Source organism: Rhinoraja longicauda, chromosome 11 (assembly GCF_053455715.1).
Source record: "Rhinoraja longicauda isolate Sanriku21f chromosome 11, sRhiLon1.1, whole genome shotgun sequence".
Classification (NCBI taxonomy): domain Eukaryota; kingdom Metazoa; phylum Chordata; class Chondrichthyes; order Rajiformes; family Arhynchobatidae; genus Rhinoraja; species Rhinoraja longicauda.
This window is the reverse complement of record NC_135963.1, coordinates 25,134,125-25,155,278: the sequence shown is the minus strand read 5'-3', so window position 1 is coordinate 25,155,278 and position 21,154 is coordinate 25,134,125. Positions and strand designations below refer to the sequence as shown.

The window sequence follows — 21,154 nt, the reverse complement described above, 5'->3', positions numbered from 1 at the left end:
TTCCCCCATTTGCTTAAATGGTGGGGTTGCATTTGTAACCTTTCAGGCTGTTGGAACTATTCCAGAATCTGTGGAACTTTGGAAGCTGATACCCAGAGCATCCAATATCTCCCTACTCTCTTTCTTCCATACATTAAGATGTAGATCATCAGGCCCTGTGCATTTATTACCTTTCAGTCTCATTATTTTCTTCAATCCTAGTTTGTAACTAATCTTGATTTCCTTGTGTGCTAAATGTGTAGTCCTTCACTATGTAGAGGAAGTGTATTATGTATTTTTCTATGTATATATAGTATAGGAAAATAACTGCAGATGCTGGTACAAATCGAAGGTATCACAAAATGCTGGAGTAACTCAGCAGGTCAGGCAGCCACTCGGGAGAGAAGGAATGGGTGACGTTTTGGGTCGAGACTCTTCTTCAGACTTCTCCCGAGATGCTGCCTGATGTATTTTTCTATGATGTTCAATTTCAGTTACATTTCTTTATTCCTCAATATAATTTCCTTGAATCAGCATACCAGGGACCCATATTAACTTTTGTTAATCTTTTCTATTTATATACATATAGAAAGTCTTACAAATTATTTTATGTTTCTTGTTAACTTTTTTTGTTTCTCAATACCTTGTCCTACTTTGTGAATTTTACTCAATCCTCAGGCTTTTTGGGATGATTATTTTTGGTAATGTCGTAAGTCTTTTTTTTTAACCTATTATTATCTTTAATTTTTCTTAATAGCCAATGTTAGTTCACTTTTCCTATTTTTTTTGTGTCTGAAAGACATCTTTTACCTACAATATATGTATGGACTGCTGGTTTGCTGTGATACGTTTTAATCTATTTTCCAAGTCTACCATAAGCAACGCATGGCTTATGCATTAAGGCTTCTCTGGTATTCAAATTTGAAGCACTAGTTTCAGAATGAGAGTGATTGAAAGATCACTTTCAATTTTAATAGAACATTCTACCTTACATGTGTAGGAAGGAACAGCAGATGCTGCTTTAAACAGAAGATAGACACAAAAAGCTGGAGTAACTCAGCAGGACAGGCAGACAGACAGGGGATGCTGCCTGTCCCGCTGAGTTACTCCAGCTTTTTGTGTCAATATTCTATCTTACATGATCATTTCGCTCCAAAGCTACCAGATTATCAATTAGCCTTAGAAGAAACTGTCGACATGGGTAGTAGTTTACAATACCCACGATTTGTAAAGTTTTTGCTATTTACGGTAACTGTTGATGGGCTATTCGACTGTGGTATATATCACAGCTGGGCCCAATATCAGTAAACACATGCTTTTCAGCGACAGTTCATTGAACAGAGATCAGAAGGTGACAAGTTTTGTTTTTGACCAGCTGGGTGTTGGACATACAGGGAAATTTGTAGATAGTCCTTTGAACCTGGTTACAAAGTTATAAACATAAGCAGAGTCTCTCTTTCCTGGAAGGAAGGTCCTGGGAGAAGGTATTACCTTGGGAGAGCCACCCATTCCATTTTTTTCCATGTGCACATGTGATTTGGATTTATGCAATCTTTTTAAGGATCATTCTCATCGGTGCCTCTCTGACCTGCATACCAAAGAAAGCTTGCTTATGAATGAATGTTGAACGAATAAATCTTGCCTGAAGTTGAAAATGTCATGACTAAAGAGAGATTGCATCTTCAGTTTCTGAAGAATAAATCACTGAATGCTACATACTGTTATAGCGCCAGCCTACAGTAACATTGCTTGCATGGCTGGGATGTCCCCCTTGATCTACAGATTCTTGTTGGGATTCAAAATGGCATATAGTTTCACTGCAGTAATGCAGAGATCTTTAGAATGAAGAAGTCACAAAATGAATTCTCATAAATGCCTTGACGCTTCCAAGTTGTCCCGGCAGATTAGTTTAATACGGGAAATTATTACCACATGCTGCAGACAATCTTGCCCACTTTTTCTTTAATCCATACACTGCAGGTATTTTTAAATACCCTTACATTTTCTCAAAAAGACCATAAGGTGAAATTTCCTCTGTGTGCGTTTAATTCCCAGATATCTATCTTTCGCCCATGATTATAAAAATGAAAACTTTCCTGTGTTTCTGGGAACATTTGTCAGCACCTCTGTGTCTGCAGAATGTCAGCAGAAAATTGGGCAAGAATTGCTGTGCTCATTGTAGCTCATGAAAGCATAGTACGGGGAGTTTATAAGAGGAGTGGGGGAGAAAATCGAGCCAGACTTTTATTAAACATTAATCTGTAAAACTCCAGAACGTGGTTCTGATTTGGTTCTGATAAAGAAACTGACTGAACTCTGCACATTTTAGTAAAAGAATGAAGGACTTTGTTTCCAATTTGGTAACAGCTGTAGTATTTTATAATAAAATGCCAAGAACTTTGGATATTATATGCTCTCAGAAGGAATATCATTCATGCTGTACTCATTATGTTTTGTGGCATAAGTAGTTTTTGCAAGCTCTTGTTATGAATGAATAACATTTTCAGACTGTTAGCTGGGCCTCATTACTTTTCCATCAGCAGTCCCTGTCTTTCTTAACATTGATTCCAAATCTCATTCCCAAAATTCTCAGCCTTTCGAACTGTACATTGCAGCAGGATTTCTTTGTTTATCATTTCGTGGCCCGCATGGTGAACCTGTCAGTAATCCAGAGATCAGCATGTCACAATAAAGTTAGGCAGGACACACACGGGATCTGCCAGCAATCGGTAAGACGTGCCTGGGAAGCTTAGAGAATATGTGGGAGAGGAGGAAACAAGTCATTTGTGGGCAAAGCTGCAAGATTTAATACGGGATTGCATTGAAAGGAGCGCAAGCATCTCACAGGAAGGTTAAAACATAGCTCAATGGACAAAGGGAAGCTAACAAGTATTAAAATGGAAGCAGTTTAAAATATGTGAAATAGAGTTATAAATCCTTATGCAATTTTGTTGATTGTACTACATTGCTGTTCACAATTTTTATGTTGGAAACTTAAAGTTGCCAAGAACGGGGAAAGCTGTTAATGATCATGAGATCCATCATGATCTGGCACATCTGTAATACGTGCTATAATGTGAAGGGTAATCAAGTTAGATTATGTGGACTATTGTGTTTATTACAAATGTTTCACAGCTATTGTATCAGCCAACACTATGTCTTCCTAATTATTTTCTGTCACAGCTAAAACCTTGCAGCTTTCTGCGAGCCTGGTACGTGCTACTCCTTTCTCAGCACCCGTGACTATTTGGGGTCAACCACTCTGTCTGCTCAACAAAGTCCTGGATCTTTGTGGAGAATTAAATTGTGGATAATACAGAGAGCCACCACAAAATGTGATGATGTCTGCAGGAAGGAACACCTAGAGCTAAATGTAGATCTATTCTACATTTTCCTTGACCTCCATCCCTTTTGATGTTTTTTTTTCACACCCCACCCTTCCTTATCTCTGTGTCTCCCTTTCTCCTGACTGAGTCAGAGGTTATGGGGAGAAAGCAGGAGAATGGGGTTGGGAGGAAAAGATAGATCAGCCATGATTGAATGGTGGAGTAGACTTGATGGCTGAATGGCCTAATTCTGCTCCTATCTCTTAAGATCTTGTGACTCTGTCTGAAGAAGGGTCTCGACCGAAACGTCACCCATTCATTCTGTCCAGAAAAGCTGCCTGTCCCGCTGAGTTACTTCAACATTTTGTATCTATCTAGAGCTAACCAGATGTATCCAAACTCCCGAATCATCAAACCGAAATGCCAATGGCCTACTCAGTTTTAATCAGACTATGGAAGCATGTTGCATTTGTGTTTCTTTCTCACTGGCATCTTTTCCCTGTGCTGTAGCCAGCCACAAAAATACCTCCAAGAACTGAAATGAGCCTTTGCCCTAAATTAAGAACAATTGCAAGGAGGCTGGACCGCTGAAGGATTTTAAAAAAACCATGGTAACTTTCTTATTGCTGATTACTTATAAGCAACACCTACAACTGCACTCCAGTTGGGTTGCTTTCAGTTCACCTTATTAAGAGCAAGGACTGGTTGGCCACAATAATACATTTAGGACCAAGCACTGATGGAGGCCCGGTATCTGGTCAAAATTAAGGGGATGCTCATTTTGTTTGTTTGGCTCCTATGCCAAATGCCGTGAATTGGCAGGCAGAGTGTTAGTATTTGCCTGATTGCAAAAACTGATACCAAAAGCCATTATCACTGGAAATCGAACTGCTGTCATGACTTTTAGAACAATTGGATGATCTTGTTTCCTGAAGAAAGTTGTAAACATTCTTGCAAAGATCTTTCAGGCCTGCCAGAGTCATTATTACATTATCCTGAAAAATAATCAAAAGTAATAATTGTTTAGTTCTTGGTAGCTGGATATCTGCTGGGTCTCCACCTCCTCTGCTGCCAAACTAACCTGACCCGTTGAGTTGTCAACTGTTTCTCTTCGACGTTCTATTTTCTCCTCCAACATATTTAGCATGGAGATGAAAATATCCATTGGAAAATCCTTGTTACAGCCCCATTGTACTTAAAGGCAATTTTCTAAAAAATAAATCAGTTTTAAGGTGGGCTGTCAAATATACCTTCGAACCTCAAACAAGTTTTTGATCAAAGGCTAATCCAAAGGAAAATTCAGAACTTGTATCTATCGATGCAAGCAAAAATAGTGATTGATCCATAAAATTGGCAGCACAGTGGCACAGTTGGTATAACTGACAATCCAAGTTCAATCCTGACCTCAGGCACTGTTATTTGGGGATTGCAAGTTCTGGAGAATGTGTTGGTTTTCTCCATTTCTCTTGCTGCCTCCCACATCTCAATGATGTCTCGGATACTGATGGTGAATTTGCCCTGTGTTAAAAGAGTTGAAAGTCTTCTAGGGGAGCTGATGAAATATTTCTTCCACCCAGAGTGTTATGGAGTCCAAAACTCATTTTCTAAAGTGAAACGTGCATATATGAGCATTTGAAATGCTGTGGCACGCGATTGCAAGTGCTGGAACGGTGCTATCAATGCCTTCTATGATTCAGTGTCCTTGATAACTGGCAGACCCATGCTAAGGCCCAAATTCCATTAACCCAAAGCACAGGAATGCCAGAGACATCGTGATCTCGTTCCCTGCACTGTGAATACACAGAGATGATCAGTAAAGTCTTAATTCATTGTGTTTATAATTGATCAATAATTGAAGCTAGCAGTCTTGTAATTACACACCAAGAGTAATGTTTTTCTTCTGTTATTTTTACACCAAAGGTTAACCATGTTTCTTATGTTATTTACAATTCCTTAATAGCAGTAACCAGCATGGGTGCCTCAGGCAGGTGGTTGGTAGTTTCCTGTGAAACCTGTCAGATCAAACTATACCTCGCTCATCCTCTGCTCACTGAGAAACAAAGGGAGGGAGATTCATGTAGGGAGCTTTACAGAGATAAAACTTTGATGAAAGAGCTTTAGAAACCCCATAAAAATGCAGGTGATGCTATTTTTACCCCCAGGTTTCCCATGCTTTTCAATGGCACTTGCAGTAGCTGAGCGGGAGAGTCCTCGCATAAATCTATATGACTGCAGCATTTATATTCCTGTTTCCCTGCTGAATGACTCAATGACTCTATGAATGTCTTTCCCCAATCATTATAGACAATAGGTGCAGGAGTAGGCCATTCGGCCCTTCGAGCTAGTACCACCATTCAATGTGATCATGGCTGATCATTCTCAATCAGTACCCCGTTCCTGCCTTCTCCCCATACCCCCTGGCTCCGCTATCCTTAAGAGCTCTATCTAGCTGACGGTGCTTGCAGCCAAAGGCATCACAGCCTTTATACGTGTGACTTTGTAGTGTCCTGTAAGAAAAAGAGACGTGAGGAATCAGAATGAGTGGAGCTGGATTCACAAGGGGGAGGGAATTGTGAGTAACAGCATTTTGATTTGATAGTACTGAAAATACGTGCTTAAAAATAAAATCAATCCCGGCATGACTGCCTGTACTATCTATCATTGAGGTCGATTGTCATTCATGAAGCATGTTGCCTTTATAGATTTTGGCTAACACTCACCTCTGGCATCTTCACACCTTGTGGTTTGGCACCAGCTGAGCATATGGGTACAGATTCAGCGCCTCATTAAAATTCCAACTGGCGTCTCATTGCATTCACCCTTTATTTGGCAGCTGAAACAATCTCGAGCTCTCGCCTTCAAACTTGGGATACTGTGCGAATTCAGTGTCTTTGTATCTCAGAATAGCCTCAGAAATAATTTAATCAACAGTGTCAGAGGCTTGGTTTGGAAAGACAAATTAAAAAATATTGTCTTAAAAACGGTTTAAGTTTAACTTCTGCATCCTGACCTCAGTCAAAGCACTGTTGCATTGACCTTTCACAAAAGGTCTTTTACAGTGAAACAGCTGTTTAAAAAATAAAGTTCAAAGACTTTGGTATTCAGGTTTTGCATACATTATATCTTAGCGTGCAATAAATTACCTGAATTTTTTAATCTTAGCTTGGCAAATGTTTTGTCACCCTTAAATTCCTGCAGCATTTGTCCTGGATTAATTATGTAGACTTACAAAATATCTGTAATGTAAAAAGTAAATAAAGCTCGTATTTTAGGGGTGCCTGTTAATGACAACAATCTAATATTAAGTAATACTGATGGAATTCATAACAGGGAAAATTAAGAATTGTTGCAATCGATATTATTTTAAGCATTGACTATTACCCCTTAGCTCCCTGAAAGTCTTAATTTTTTTTTAAAAATCCTGCATGTACAGACCTATGATCTTATCTTGTGGTTATTATCATGGGCATTGCAATAAAAGATGACTTCAGGGATTGTGGGACGTTGAGAATTCCCGGTGTATAACACGCACTGCCCTTCCTATCTCAAGACAGCTAGGAGGACTTTTGCCTTCAGTTTTTGAGATGTGAATTAATCTGCCAGGAAGGGGGAATGGCAGTCTTTTTTCTACTTTATAATTTTTTTTTTTGCCATCCACCCGGTAGATAGCACAAGCAGCTCCTCTTGAATCTTGTTGATGCCACTCTGTGGCTTGCTGCTCGCAGCGTGAAGGACGACACCACAGGTTGAAGCAAGCTTTTCCCAGTGGGAATATGCCTCCTCCTGGCTTGGTTAATAAGAAGGAGCAGGTACCTTGGTCCAATCTAAACATTGCAAGGTGTATTATTTTATTGCAATAATTGGACAGTCTATCAAGGCGTTGTTTGAACTGCAGGATATTAACACTATTTCTCTATTAAGTAGCCAGCTTATTTTATTAAACATTCTTTTGCTGTCCCTGAATGTTATTCATAATTTTTCGACGTGCTTTATGTAATCACGAAAGCTGTTCCATGTTCAAACAGACAATCACAACCAACCATTTCCTTCACCAATGTCCTGCTTCACCAAGATATGTAAGAGTCGATCGGCATGCGAGTGAGAATACGGTCCAAATAAATTGAGAAATGGGGTTGATGTTATTACTCTGAGAGCTGGTATTAATCCAAAGGACCAAAGAACCTCCTCCTATGTCGTATCATGAGTTAAAAGCTTTTCAGGCTGTATACACTTGCAGAGTAGTTTTGGTATACTGAGGTTGCCTCAGTATCATGAGGCAACCTCAGTATACCAAAACTACCCTGCAAGTGTAGACAGCCTGAAAAGCTTTTAACTCATGTTTGAATTATCTTCTCAGAAAAATATATGTAATTTCAAGTTTTCTTTTCAATCTGCATCTTCTGTACATCATATGCTGAAGGCTTCAGTTCTACTTAGAAAATATGTCATCTGTTTTATCCTACAGATGTGCATGTGTATGTTTTGAACTATTAATAAAGTGTGTCTGGAGTTGAGGTCAAACTGAAATGTTCTAAGGTCTTTTGGGACCAGAAATGTCTATCTCAGATATTTATAGCCCATCCCTCTTCAGTTTTGCTGTGGGTTGCCTTTGGGGAAAAAAACAGAACAAGTGAATAATGACAGTTAGAAGAGAGCATGATCACAAGGGGAAATCACATCCAAATAATCTAAGTTTTAAAAAAGACGTATATTTCCCCCACACTATAATTCTGCTTGTAGCAAGGCACATTTTTCCTCTTCTTCCCCTCTTAAATTATACTTCCTAACTTCCCTTAGCTAACTGCAGTGCCTGTTGGACTCATTAAAAATGTCTTTATCAAATATAATATTTTCAGTAAAACATGGATTTACACTTTTTCATTTTTCAACACAGTTTCTCTTTAAGAATTCTAAACACAAATTAAAAAAGATTTTCACATATTCTCTTATTAGGAAATATCTGTGGTGGTTCCCTCTGTGGTCACAAATCTCGCCTTTATAGTCCACGAAAAATTACCCAATTAAGTTCTTCATGAAGGCTACCATTCTTTTATGATATAAAGATACTGAAAGGAGATTTTGCAACTTACATTTTCTCTCTGCTTGAAGTAATGGATTAGATGGAAATAATAAATAATGTAAATTATGTGTTTTATCGTGATCTGTGTTGCAAAATTAATTTGGCAGCAATGCCATTCATTGCCATGGCAATAAATGAGTTTCTTCTGAGAATTACCCGATCCCAATGTAGCACAGTATAAATATATGTTAGCCAGCTCTGGAAATAGAACTGTTTCCAGACACTTGGAAATATATCCTTCTCAGGTACCAGTATCAAGTTTAGCATTAGCTCAGCTAATGTCCGCATAGGGTCAGTTCATCACTTTCAAACAAATCCCATCCACCTACTCCTCTGTGGGATGCAGGCCTTATTATATCGGCACAAAACCTGCTGAATGTTTCCCGACATCCACACTCATGATTGAGGTCATGTGCTTTTACCTGGTTCACCTTTGGAAGGCTGAACTCAGCGGACGCAAATATTCAGGACACATCTCCCGAGGCCCTGTGAGGCAGCGTGGCCCTCATGCGGCACAATTTGCTCACACGGATTGGCCAGAAAGAGCCGCAGAAGCTGGGAAGAGCACGGACAGAGAACAAAGTCACGTCCACAGTGTTGCTGTCCACCATGCCTGCCGGTCGGTGTCCGATGGTTCCCTAATGTTCAGAGACATCCAAAAATAGATTAAATCACCCGAGAACTGTTGGAAGCACATTTATATTATTCATACCTAGTCATGAATGATATGATTTGAATGGAGAGCAGCAAAACAAAGCTGTTCACTGTATCTTGGTACATGCGACAATAATATAACCGATAAACCAGTATTGCTAAAAATATTCTGGAAACACAAATGATTAACAAGATTTAACTTCATTGTTGCAAAATATTGCAGAATCTGTCTACAGATCTGACAGTGTAAGTGTGGAGGAAGGCAGTCACTTCTGGCTCTGTCATGCGTTTCTGTGCTGAGCTCAGCACCGTCTTGGACTGAACACATTCCTACAAGACTGACTTCCACGTGCAGGCACAGATGATGACACTTTGCTGTGGATCTGCTGCAGGCTCGCAGCAAGTTCCCGCCCATTCACTCCTATCACATACATGCCCTTCCTTCCAATTACACCGCCCAACCTCCCGTTACCCATTTTCTTTCCCTTCCACCAATTGGTTCTATCTGCCTATCACCCACACAGTCAACCCCTGGGGTATCACCTCCCCTGACTGCCCATCGCCTGGACTCCTCCGACGGTAGGGGTCCCTTGTCTGGTTCCACTCATCACCGTTTCTTGTCAGATTTTATAATCTGCAGCCCTTGGTTATCTCCACTGATCACCTCCCTGCCTCATTTGCAATCTCCACCGTCCTTCCCCCAGTCAGTTCAATCTACCCATCAACCCCTCCTCACCTATGTCGATGTATCGCATGCCATTTCCTGCTCGTGCCTCCCCTTCGCCTCTTCATACTGACTATTTTCCCCTCTACATTCTCAGTCCTGATGTAGTGTCTTGACCTGCAATATCCACTATCCCTTTGCCATCACAGATGCTGCCTGACCTGCTGTGTTGTTCCAGCAACTTAGCATTGATATAATCACAGAGTAAAGTTTTGACAGGAACCGTTTTCAGACCTTAAAATATCTAAGGCTTGTAACACTTAAGGATTTTACGAAGATGGCCATTGTTTTCTCATTTCCATGGAAATTGTTTGCATTGTTAATATTGTTAGGAAATTTGCAGATGACACCGAACTTGGTGGTATAACGGACAGTGAGGAAGGATATCTAAGTTTATAACAGGATCTAGTTCAGTTGGGAAGGTGGGCCAAGGAATGGCAAATGGAATTTAACTCTGACAAGTGTGAGGTGTTGCATGTTGGTATGTCAGACAGGGCAGGACTTGTTGCACTGAATAGTAGAACCCTGGAGGGTTTCCAGAACAAAGAGATCTTGGTGTAAAGATGAATGGTTCCCTGAGAGTGGCAAGCTAGGTGGGCAGTGTAGCGAAGAAGATCTTTGGCACATTGCCTTCATTGGGAAGGGTATTGAGCACAAAATTGGAGGCATCATATTGCAGCTGTACAAGTCGTTGGTGAAACCACACTTGGATCACTGTGCATTGTTCAGATCTCCCAGCTATAGGATGAATGTCATTAATTTGTTAAGGGGCAGAAGAGATTCACCAGGATGATACCAGGGCTTGCGGCCTTGTGTTATAGAAAGATGTTGGATAAGCTGGGACTCGTTTCTTTGGAGTGTGGGAAACTGAGGTGAGACCTTATTGAGATGCACAAGATCTTGAGGGACATGGATAATGCAAATGCTTTGTCTTTTTTCCCCAGGGTTGATGATTCTAAATCTAGAGGGCGTTGGCTTAAGGTGAGAGGAGGGAGATTTAAGAACGGCCTCGGGTGCAAATTTTTCATTCATAGTGTAGTCCATATCTGGATTGAGCTGCCAGAAGAATCTATAGAAATACTTACAATTAAAATACATTTGAACACATATATGGATAGGCAGTTGAGAGAGCTATAGGCCAAAATGCAGACAAATGGGTTTAGCCCAGTATGCTAACATCGTTGGCATGGACAAGGTGGGCCAAAGGGCCTGATCAATGCTGTACTGTTCTATAGCTCTATGAAAGTGCACATTATCAAAGAATACAATTCCAAATTCCAAATCTGCAGAAAGGTCTTGACTGGAAACGTCACCCATTCCTTCTCTCCAAAGAAGCTGCCTGTCCCGCTGAGTTACTCCAGCATTTTGTGTCTACCTTCGATTTAAACTAGCATCTGCAGTTCTTTTCTACACATTCCAAATTATAAGTTGAGTTCAGGAATTCTGCATAATTGAAACTGATTTTGACTTAATTGTCCAAATAGTACCTTAACCGAACCTTAGGGTTTTGCACCTTTACTTGCATTTCCCAATGTTTGTTTTGCCAATATTTATTTTGCCATGGGTGGATTTTCTTCTGTCTGAGCAAACTATTGGGAAAAGCTAAAAGGCTGACAAATTTCAGCAAACTTTTATTGTTAACTTTTATTGACCAAGCACTATTTAGAACTATGTGAGTTGGTTTTAAATTTCAGAACTTGCGATCCCAACTGAACATAATCAACTTTCAACTTCATCGTTTATGTGGTTTGGTGGCCCGTGGACTTAAAGGCATAAATGTTTCACATTATTGACCTCCTTTTAACAATAACGTGCTTCCTCAATGAAGTGCACCTTGCACCATGAATCTCCAGTATTAATTTGACAACCTAATGTAATTTATTATTGTTGCAAATTATCAACACTAATGGGAGACATTTTATTAACAAAGGTAGCAATGGGCCTAAATGCATCACATATGAACAGACATTGGATCACTTCTAATTCAATGATACAATGCGTATATCATCTTGAAGGTGGTTAATATTGTGCAAAGTGCTCCTGATTGGGCTGAGTTTTTAAATATGTTTTTAGGATGGCACCTTGGCACAGCTGGTAGAGCTTGCTGCCGCATGGCGCCAAAGTCCTGTGTTCGATCCTGACATCGGGTGTAGTCTGTGTGGAATTTGCACGTATTGTCACTGCATGGGTTTCCTCGGGTGCATTGGTTTCCTTCCACATCCCAAAGATGGTGGGTTTGTAAGTTAATTGGCCTCTTTAAAATTGCCCCTAGCTGGGTGAGCGAATGCAAAAGTGGGATAACATAAAACTAGTGTGAACAGGTGATCATAAGGTGATCATAAGTAGAATTAGGCCATCAAGCCTACTCCGCCATTCAATCATGACGGGTCTATCTCTTCCTCCTAACCCCATTCTCATGCCTTCTCCCCATAACCTCTGACACCTGTACTAATCAAGAATCTATCTCTGACACCTGTACTAATCAAAAATCTATCTATCTCTGCCTTAAAAATATCCACTGACGTGGCCTCTGCAGCCTTCTGTGGCAAAGAATTCCACAGATTCACCACCCTCTGACTAATGAAATTTCTCCTCATCTCCTTCCTAAAAGAACATCCTTTAATTCTGAGACTTTGTCCTCTAGTTCTAGACTCTCCCACTAGTGGGAACATCCACTCTATCCAAGCCTTTCACTGTTCTGTATGTTTCAATGAAGTCACCCCTCATTCTTCTAAACTACAATTAGGTCAGTGGGCAGTGTGGCCTTGGTTCCCAATTCAATTCAATCAATCAATAATAAACTACCATCCCCACCATATCACCAGGCATTGCCTTGGGCCAGATTATAGAGGCAGCTAGCAGGTGGATTTGTGGGCCTCAGTAGGGAAGCATGAAACATGCTACAGGCCAGTTGCAGACGCCTCAGCTTTGCATCAGCCATAGCAGGCAATCCAGCATAGCCTCACTTGAATGAGGCCATTGGCTCTCATTAAATGAGTAAGTTATCTAAGCTTTTTTGTTTATTGTTTTATGTCTTTGCATATTTGTATTACAATGGTTTAATATGTTTTAAGTTAATGCATTATTTTTAATTTAATACTGTCTTTATAATTTTCATCTTTAAAATATTTAACCTAACTTCAGCAGCTTTCAAATGTTTCTGGATTTAGAATGCTCAGAAAATTTATATTGTGTAGAGATATTTAGTAAGTCATATACTAAATATTACAAAATATTTTAACTGAATGAAGATGATAAATATATAAAGTATTCTAAACAAATGAAGGTGATAGGGATGATATTGGACATGATAATAGGGCGGCACGGTAGCGCAGCGGTAGAGTTGCTGCTTTACAGCGAATGCAGCGCCGGAGACTCAGGTTCGATCCTGACTACGGGTGCTGCACTGTAAGGAGTTTGTATGTTCTCCCCGTGACCTGCGTGGGTTTTCTCCGAGATCTTCGGTTTCCTCCCACACTCCAAAGACGTACAGGTATGTAGGTTAATTGGCTGGGTAAATGTAAAAATTGTCCCTAGTGGGTGTAGGATAGTGTTAATGTACGGGGATTCGCTGGGCGGCACGGACTTGGAGGGCCGAAAAGGCCTGTTTCCGGCTGTATATATATGATATGATAATAGGGATGATATTGGACATGATAATGGCATTTGCCAAATATACTTTAAATTTGCTTTTGTTTTGTTCTGAAGTCACTTAAGAATCTGCAATATCTTAATTTTTCAGTCTGCAGTGTTAGGCACTGTCTTCCTTGACATCCACCTGCACCTCAAGCTATAAACACGATTCTTTTCAATCACTCTTGTGTTCTGGATATCGTTGGCATTGGGTGCCCACCCTTGAGTTTGTAACAGTGGGCAATTATAGGGCACATTTTGGTGTGCCACTGAAGTCACCTAATGTTCAGAATGCAGAGCATGAGGGAACAAGCTGTATTTCTACAACAAAATGTTTGCTGTAGCTCATCTGGTAGCTCAAGCCGTACAGCGTGACCCTCTATACCTACAGGCTAGGATTTGGATGGTATTGTGCTACTGATGACTTTTGTTCTTCAAAACTTTGATCAACATTTGCAAAATGCCTGGTTTGTTGAGTGGTGGCAGAAAATAGACAGGAAAATGGAACATTAAATCTGCGTTGCCCATTTTATACTCCATAAATTTAAAATATCTGCCTTAAGATTCTAAGAGTGTTGATTTCTTTGTAGATCTATAGCTGACCTTTGCAGTTTGAATGCGGTCAGCCGCGGTTGTCAGTTGGGTTTATAAATCTTTCCGTGGGTAAATGCCTGGAAGCTTGATCCTTGCCACCTGTCAGATGTCTGCAGAAGTGTGCAGTTTTCAGCCCGGTGATGAATTCCAGTCCATGGATCCAATTATAGAATGATACAGCACCTAAGAAGGCTGCTCAGCTCATTGTGTTGGACTGGCCCTTTGATAGAGTATCTAATTAATTCTACTGCCTGCGTTTTTTTTTTGCCGTCGGCATGGCATTTTATGCCTTTCCAAGCAGTTAACAAATTCTTATCAAAGAGTCATAGAGCAGAGAAATAGAGCTCTCGGCACAACTCGGCTATGTTGACAAAGATGCCCCATTTAAGCTAGTCCCATATGCCCAAAGTTACCAAACCTTTCCTATCCATGCACCTGTATAAATGTCTTTAAATATTGTTGTGACAGCTACCTCAACTACTTCCTCTGGCAGCTCGTTCTATATACCCAACACTGTTTGTATGAAAAAGTTGACATTCATGTTCCTGTTATATCTTTCCCCTCTCACCTTAAACCTATGTCCTCTCATTCTTGATTCCCCTACCCTGAGGATAAATGGCTATGTGTATCTTCTCAGGCTGTTGTAATTAAAACTACTACCGCCACTCCTTAGGGTGTGCATTCAAGGTCACGGCAACTTGTGTAAAAATAAAAGGTTATTTGCGTCATCTCCCATTGTTTTGCTAAATGCATGTGACTTCAGGTTTTTGCCTTATTTTCACTGGAAACGTTCTCTCTTTAATTCATTAAAACTGTTCATTATTCTGAACACTTGAATCAAATCAAGGGCAGCAGAGTGCCGCAGCAGTAGAGTTGCTGCCTTGCAGCTCCAGTGCCCCAGGTTCGATCCTGACTACGGGTGCTGTCTGTACGAAGTTTGCATGTTTTCCCTGTGACCGTGTGGGTTTTCTCTGGGTGCTCTGGTCTTTTCCCCATATTCCAAAAGAGGTACTGGTTTGAAGGTTAATCGGTTTCTGTAAAAAAATGTAAATTGTCCCTAGTGTGTAGGATAGCGCTAGTGTACAGGGTGATCTCTGGTTGGTGCGGACTTGGTGGGCTGAAGGGCATGTTTCCACATTCTCTAAAGTCAAAAGTCTAAAATAAAGCAAACCTCTTGTTAATCGCCCCAGCCTCAAAGAAGCAGCTCCTATTCTGTCACTCCATTAACAGAGGCTTCTCACATCCGATAAATCTCTTCTGCATCCTCTCCAAATCCTTCTTACCATGTGGCCCAGGATTAAAACAGTCTTCTTAAGATAATTTCCTTCCTTTCTATCCTATTCTTCCATTAATAAAACCAAAGATCTTTACACTTTTTAAACACACTTGTCAACTTGTCCTACCATTTTCAATTACTTTTATTTAGTTTAGAGATACAGAGAAACAGGCTCTTCAACCCACCGAGTCCATGCCGACCAGTGATCCCATACACTAGCACTATCCTGCACACTAGGGACAATTTACCATTTTTGCCAAAGCCAAATTAACCTACTAACCTGTACATCTTTGGAATGTGGGAGGAAACCAGAGCATCCTGGGAAAACCCACGCGGTCACAGAGAGAACGTCCAAACTCCTTACGGACAGCACACAAAGTCAGGATCGAACCCAGGTCTCTGGTGCTGTAAAGCAGCAACTCTACCACTGTGCCACCGTGCTGCACTTTTTGTGTATACATTTTCCTGAGATCTTCATCAACGTAGCCCTAGAACATGGGCGGCACGGTGGCGCAACGGTAGAGTTGCTGCTTTACAGCGAATGCAGCGCCGGAGACTCAGGTTCGATCCTGACTACGGGTGCTGTACTGTAAGGAGTTTGTACGTTCTCCCCGTGACCTGCGTGGGTTTTCTCCGAGATCTTCGGTTTCCTCCCACACTCCAAAGACGTACAGGTATGTAGGTTAATTGACTGGGTAAATGTAAAAAAAATTGTCCCTAGTGTGTATAGGGTAGTGTTAATGTGCGGGGATCGCTGGGCGGCGCGGACTTGGTGGGCCGAAAAGGCCTGTTTCCGCGCTGTATCTGAAATATGAAAAAAATAAAATATGGAACATTAATTGCAATTAATTATAAGAGCAAAACTGTTCATGAAACATAAATGGTACGCAATGCATGTATTGTCATGATGTGAAATTGATTCACTAGGCTTTGTGAGTATAACCCAGTGATACACTGTAATATGGCATTAATGTTTACATGCCCTGCACCAGATTATGTCCCAGTACTGTTCAAAATGAAGAAGGAGCAGGAGCATTTGGCACAGTTTGGAGAACCTCAAGTCTGAGAGATTGCATTCAGTGGAGGAAAGGACATTTAAAGGAGATGTGGGTGGGCTCCGAGGAGCACTCAGACACTAAGCAGATTGCTTGATTTGAAATGATGGTGTACAGCTTGCAGACATAGATTTAAAAATAGCAAACCTTAAACAGAAGGAAAGCAAGCGAAGCTCCAGCCTCCCGCACAGTGAATATAAAAGGACATTTTCACTTTGAACATATTTTACATGTTCTGGGCAACTCAAAGTCACCTAGTTGCTTTCAAATGTAGCAGCCAGTGTGAACACAGCAAAGTTTCAACATTAATAAGCTACAACATTAACAAGTGAGGGCATTCCCATTAGCCGGGGCAGTGAGCAAGCTCCTGGCTCTGATTTGAATTTTGAGATGTGAGCTTCATCTCAACATTAGGGTGGCATGGTGGTGCAGTGGGAGAGTTACTGCTTTATAGTGCCAGAGACCCAAGCTTGGTTGCTGTCTGTGCAGAGTTTGCATGTTCACCCCGTGAGTGTGTGGGTTTTCTCTGGCTGCTCCGTTTCTTCCTACACACCAAAGACATACCAGTCTCTAGGTTAATTGGCTTCAGTAAAACTGTACATTGTGTATAGTATGTAGGATGGTGTTAGTCTACGGGGGTTGCTAGTTGACGCGGTTTCAATGGGCCGAAGCGCCTATTTCCGCATTGTATCTCTAAACTAAACTACATCAGCTTAACCATTACTCTCAAGACTGTAGTCCTACTACAGTGCATGACTTCAAATCCTGGCTTGAACTCACAGTCTGCTCAGTCCAGTTAATACTTGCCTCGGATATACAGAAATTATCCGGAGGTCAGGTGATGTATTGGAGAGAAGCAAAATACAGAGGTAAGCAAAAGCACTCCATGACAAAATGGTCCCAATGCTGTTGGAACTGTGTGGAATGTTAAGTGGGGCAGGCAGCAGGCCAGGGACAGGGGCGATGTAGTGAATAAATATACTGGAGTTTGGCTTGCTCCAAGACCAAGACGTACGACTGCAGATCTGTGTACCAGGCAATTCATTAAGGCTGTTCTATAATGAGGTAAACCGCACATAATCAGTAAAAGATGTCAGAAGACCCCTATCTCGTTCTGTGAATTTTTAAGACTGTACTAGACCAAGTGGACCCATTGGGCCTAAACCTCTCCTGCATTGGTGCAGAACCCTCTCCTTTCCCCTTCCCACCACGCTACTCCCCCTCCTCCCTTCCCCCCTCTCCCACCCTCCCCCCATCCCTCCCTCCTTCCCTTCCCTCCTCATCCTCCCCCTCCCTACCCTCCCCTTCCCCACCCCCCTTCCCCTCCCCCCACTCCATCCCCCTCAACTCCCCTTATCCTCCCTCCTCCCTCCCTCCACGCCCCCCCCCCTCCCTCCCTAGGAGATAGATTTAAACTTTAAAATGTGAATAACAAAAAATATAACACCGATTTCAATGAAACGTTTTCCATTAGCACCATTAGACGGTGAGTAAGGTGGGCCTAAAATTGTTGCACTATCGTGTATTGTTTTGGCTTTAGTTCAGAAACAAACAAAAAAGAGTTTTAGTATATAGATATAGAAACACAGAAAAATAGGTGCAGGGGTAGGCCATTTGGCCCTTCGAGCCAGCACCACCAATCAATATGATCATGGCTGATCATCTAAAATCAGTAACCCTATTCCTGCTTTTCCCCCCATATCCCTTGATTCCTTTAGCCCGAAGAGCTAAATCTAACGCCCTCTTGAAAACATCCACTGAATTGGCCTCCACTGCCTTGTTGCAGAGAACTCCACAGATTCACAACTCTCTGGGTGGAGGTTTTTCCTCATCTCTGTCCTAAATGGCCATGTACTACCCCTTATTCTTAACCTGTGATCCCTGGTTCTGGACTCCCCCAACATTGGCAACATTTTTCCTGCATCTAGCCTGTCTAATCTTTTAAGAATTTTACATGTTTCAATCAGATCCCCCCTCATCCTTCTAAATTCCAGTGAATACTAGCCCATTGCACCCATTCATTCATCATATGTCATTCCCGCCATCGCGGGAATTAACCTGGTGAACCTACGCTGCACTCCCTCAATAGCAAAAATGTCCTTCCTCAAATTAGGAGACCAAAATAGCACACAATACTCCAGGTGCAGTCTCACCAGGGCACTGTACAACTGCAGTAGGACCTCCTTTCTCCTAAACTCAAATCCTCTTGCAATGAAAACCAACATGCCATTAGCTTTATTCACTGCCTGCTGTACCTGCATGCTTACTTTCAATAACTGTTGTAAAAGCATACCCAAGTCTCATTGCATCTCCCCTTTTCCTAATCTGACGCCATTCAGATAATAATTTGCCTTCCTGTTCTTGCCACCAAAGTGGATAATCTCACATTTATCCACATTATACTGCATCTGGCATGAATCTGCCCACTCGCCCAACCTATCCAAGTCATCCTGCAGTCTCCTCGCAGCTCACACTGCCTCCAGCTTTGTTGTCATCTGCAAACTTGGAGATGTCACATTTAATTCCCTTGTCTAAATCGTTAATATATATTTAAAATAACTGGGGTCCCAGCATCGAGTCTTGCGGCACCCCACTAGTCACTGCCTGCCATTCTGAAAAGGACCCATCTTTGTTTCCTGTCTACCAACCAGTTATCTATCCATGTTAATACCCTACTCCCAATACCATGTGCTCTAATTTTGCACATTAATCTCTTGTGTGGGACCTTGTCAAAGGCTTTTTTTGAAAGTCCAGCTACACGACATCCACTGGCTCTCCCTTATCCATTCTACTTGTTGCATCCTCAAAACATTCCAGTAGATTAGTCAAGCATGATTTCCCCTTCATAAATCCATGCTGACTTTGACCGATCCTGTCACTGCTTTCCAAATGCACTGCTCTTACATCTTTACCAATTGACTCCAGCATCTTCCCCACTATTGATGTAAGGCTGACTGGTCTTTAATTCCCTGTTTTCTCTCTCCCTCCTTTCTTAAAAAATGGGATTACATTGGCTACTCTCCAGTCCACAGGAACTGATCCAGAGTCGAGGGAACACTGGAAAATGATCACCAATGCATCCAGGATTTCTCAGGCCATTTCCTTGAGTACTCTGGGATGCATATCATTAGGCCCTGGGGATTTATCAGTCTTCAGTCCCAACAGTTTACTTAACACCATTTCCTGACTAATGTGGAATCCATTCAGTTCCTCCCTCCCACTAGATCCTCAATCCCCCAGAATTTCTGGGAGATTGTTTGTGTCTTCCTGAGTGAAGTCAGAACCAAAGTACTCGTTTAATTTTCTGCCATTTCTTTGTTTCCTATTATAAATTCACCTGTCTCTGATTGTAAGGGACCTACATTTGTCTTCACTAATCTTTTCCATTATTGCTTGAATTTTAATTTATTTCTCCTGGAATTAAAAATTAATCACATCATCACGAGATATGTAAGTACTGGGAAATTAAAATATTCTATTTTGACATCCAGTATTAACGTGAGGCGAGGTCTCACAGAAGCACTTGGAGAATAATACCTTCTCCACTTTGTCCACAGAGGATCAATGCAATAGTGCACTGACTGTCAAATCAACACAAGTATCTTTCCTAACCAAGCATTTTGTACAATCCCCAGGGAATAATTTCTATTATATTTATTGAGCCATGCCTGATTATGTTGGATTTCACAGATTGGAAATGGTACGCTGTAGGAGATTTCTGAAGTTATTTTATTAAATTTTAATACTTAGCAAAAAGTTATTGATCAAAGAACTTGCTTTATACCATCCATTAACAAAAAAAATAAATTGGAGAATTGTGCTCACCACATGTGATTGCTTTGATCTATACATTTTAATTTTAAACACTGTGCTCTTTGCAACAGTGACAATTGCCTGTCGAGCTGTGACTTTGGATTGTTGTTGCCAAATAAGTCATCTCAGAAGGTTAATGGCTTGTTTCTCCAGCAACTCAGCTGGGAGTAAAGCCATCTGTTTTATCACTGTACAGCTGGAACATTGGTGAAGAACTCCTATAACTGATCAGCAGAGCATTTGAACGGACTTTCAGAAAGTTTTGACATGGGCAGAATTGAAATTGTGTTCATTTGCACATCATTGCATGGAGAACATATCCATTGTCAATCTATTATAAAAAAAATACTGTTGGACAGCAAGTGAACTGAAGCAACTTTCACTTTTGTTCCTGATTTTTTTTCACAACATTTAATAATTATGATTATAAATGTTCATGGTACATTAGGATCAATTTTTGCCAGCTGAAATATAAAAGAAAAGAAAAATTACTGTAGCAATGATATTCTGGCTGTATCTTTAGTATGTTTTATTATGATATAACACTTCCAATAAGCAATAATCTACAACCATTATTATTAATTTTATCGCTTTTGCATCAAATGTATCAAAAGGCTTATTCCAACACAAGATAAGCCTTTTGATACATTTAATGCAAAACTGTTTGTGATACATTTGAATGGATCTCTGGCATGGCCCTTTCGGATCTCTGTTATTCTAGCGTGCCTTTGTCGGTAGAAACTAATCTCTCTGCTGGCCTTGGGTGTCACATGAAATCTCAGTCTGCACTTGGGCTGTGTTGGCTATAGGTGCCCAAGCCTAAAGTTGCTCTCATTTTTTTCATCAATTGCCACTGAACTGACAACCCCGGCTCCTAGAAAATTAAAACAAAAAACTGCAGACACTGGAAATCTGAAATAAAAGCAGAAAGTGCTGGAAACATTAAGCATATCAGCACTTGCAGAGTGACACGGTGGAACAACAGTAGAGCTACTGCCTTAGAGCGGCAGAGACTCTAGC

The 21,154-nt window shown here is 41.0% G+C and overlaps 1 protein-coding gene across 2 annotated transcripts in view; it reads left to right on the top strand.

The window, feature by feature from the left end:
• pik3r3b (phosphoinositide-3-kinase, regulatory subunit 3b (gamma)) overlaps window positions 1–21,154 on the top strand; it is a 515,510-nt gene that overhangs the window by 45,642 nt on the left and 448,714 nt on the right. The gene's annotated exons all lie outside the window — the stretch shown is intronic.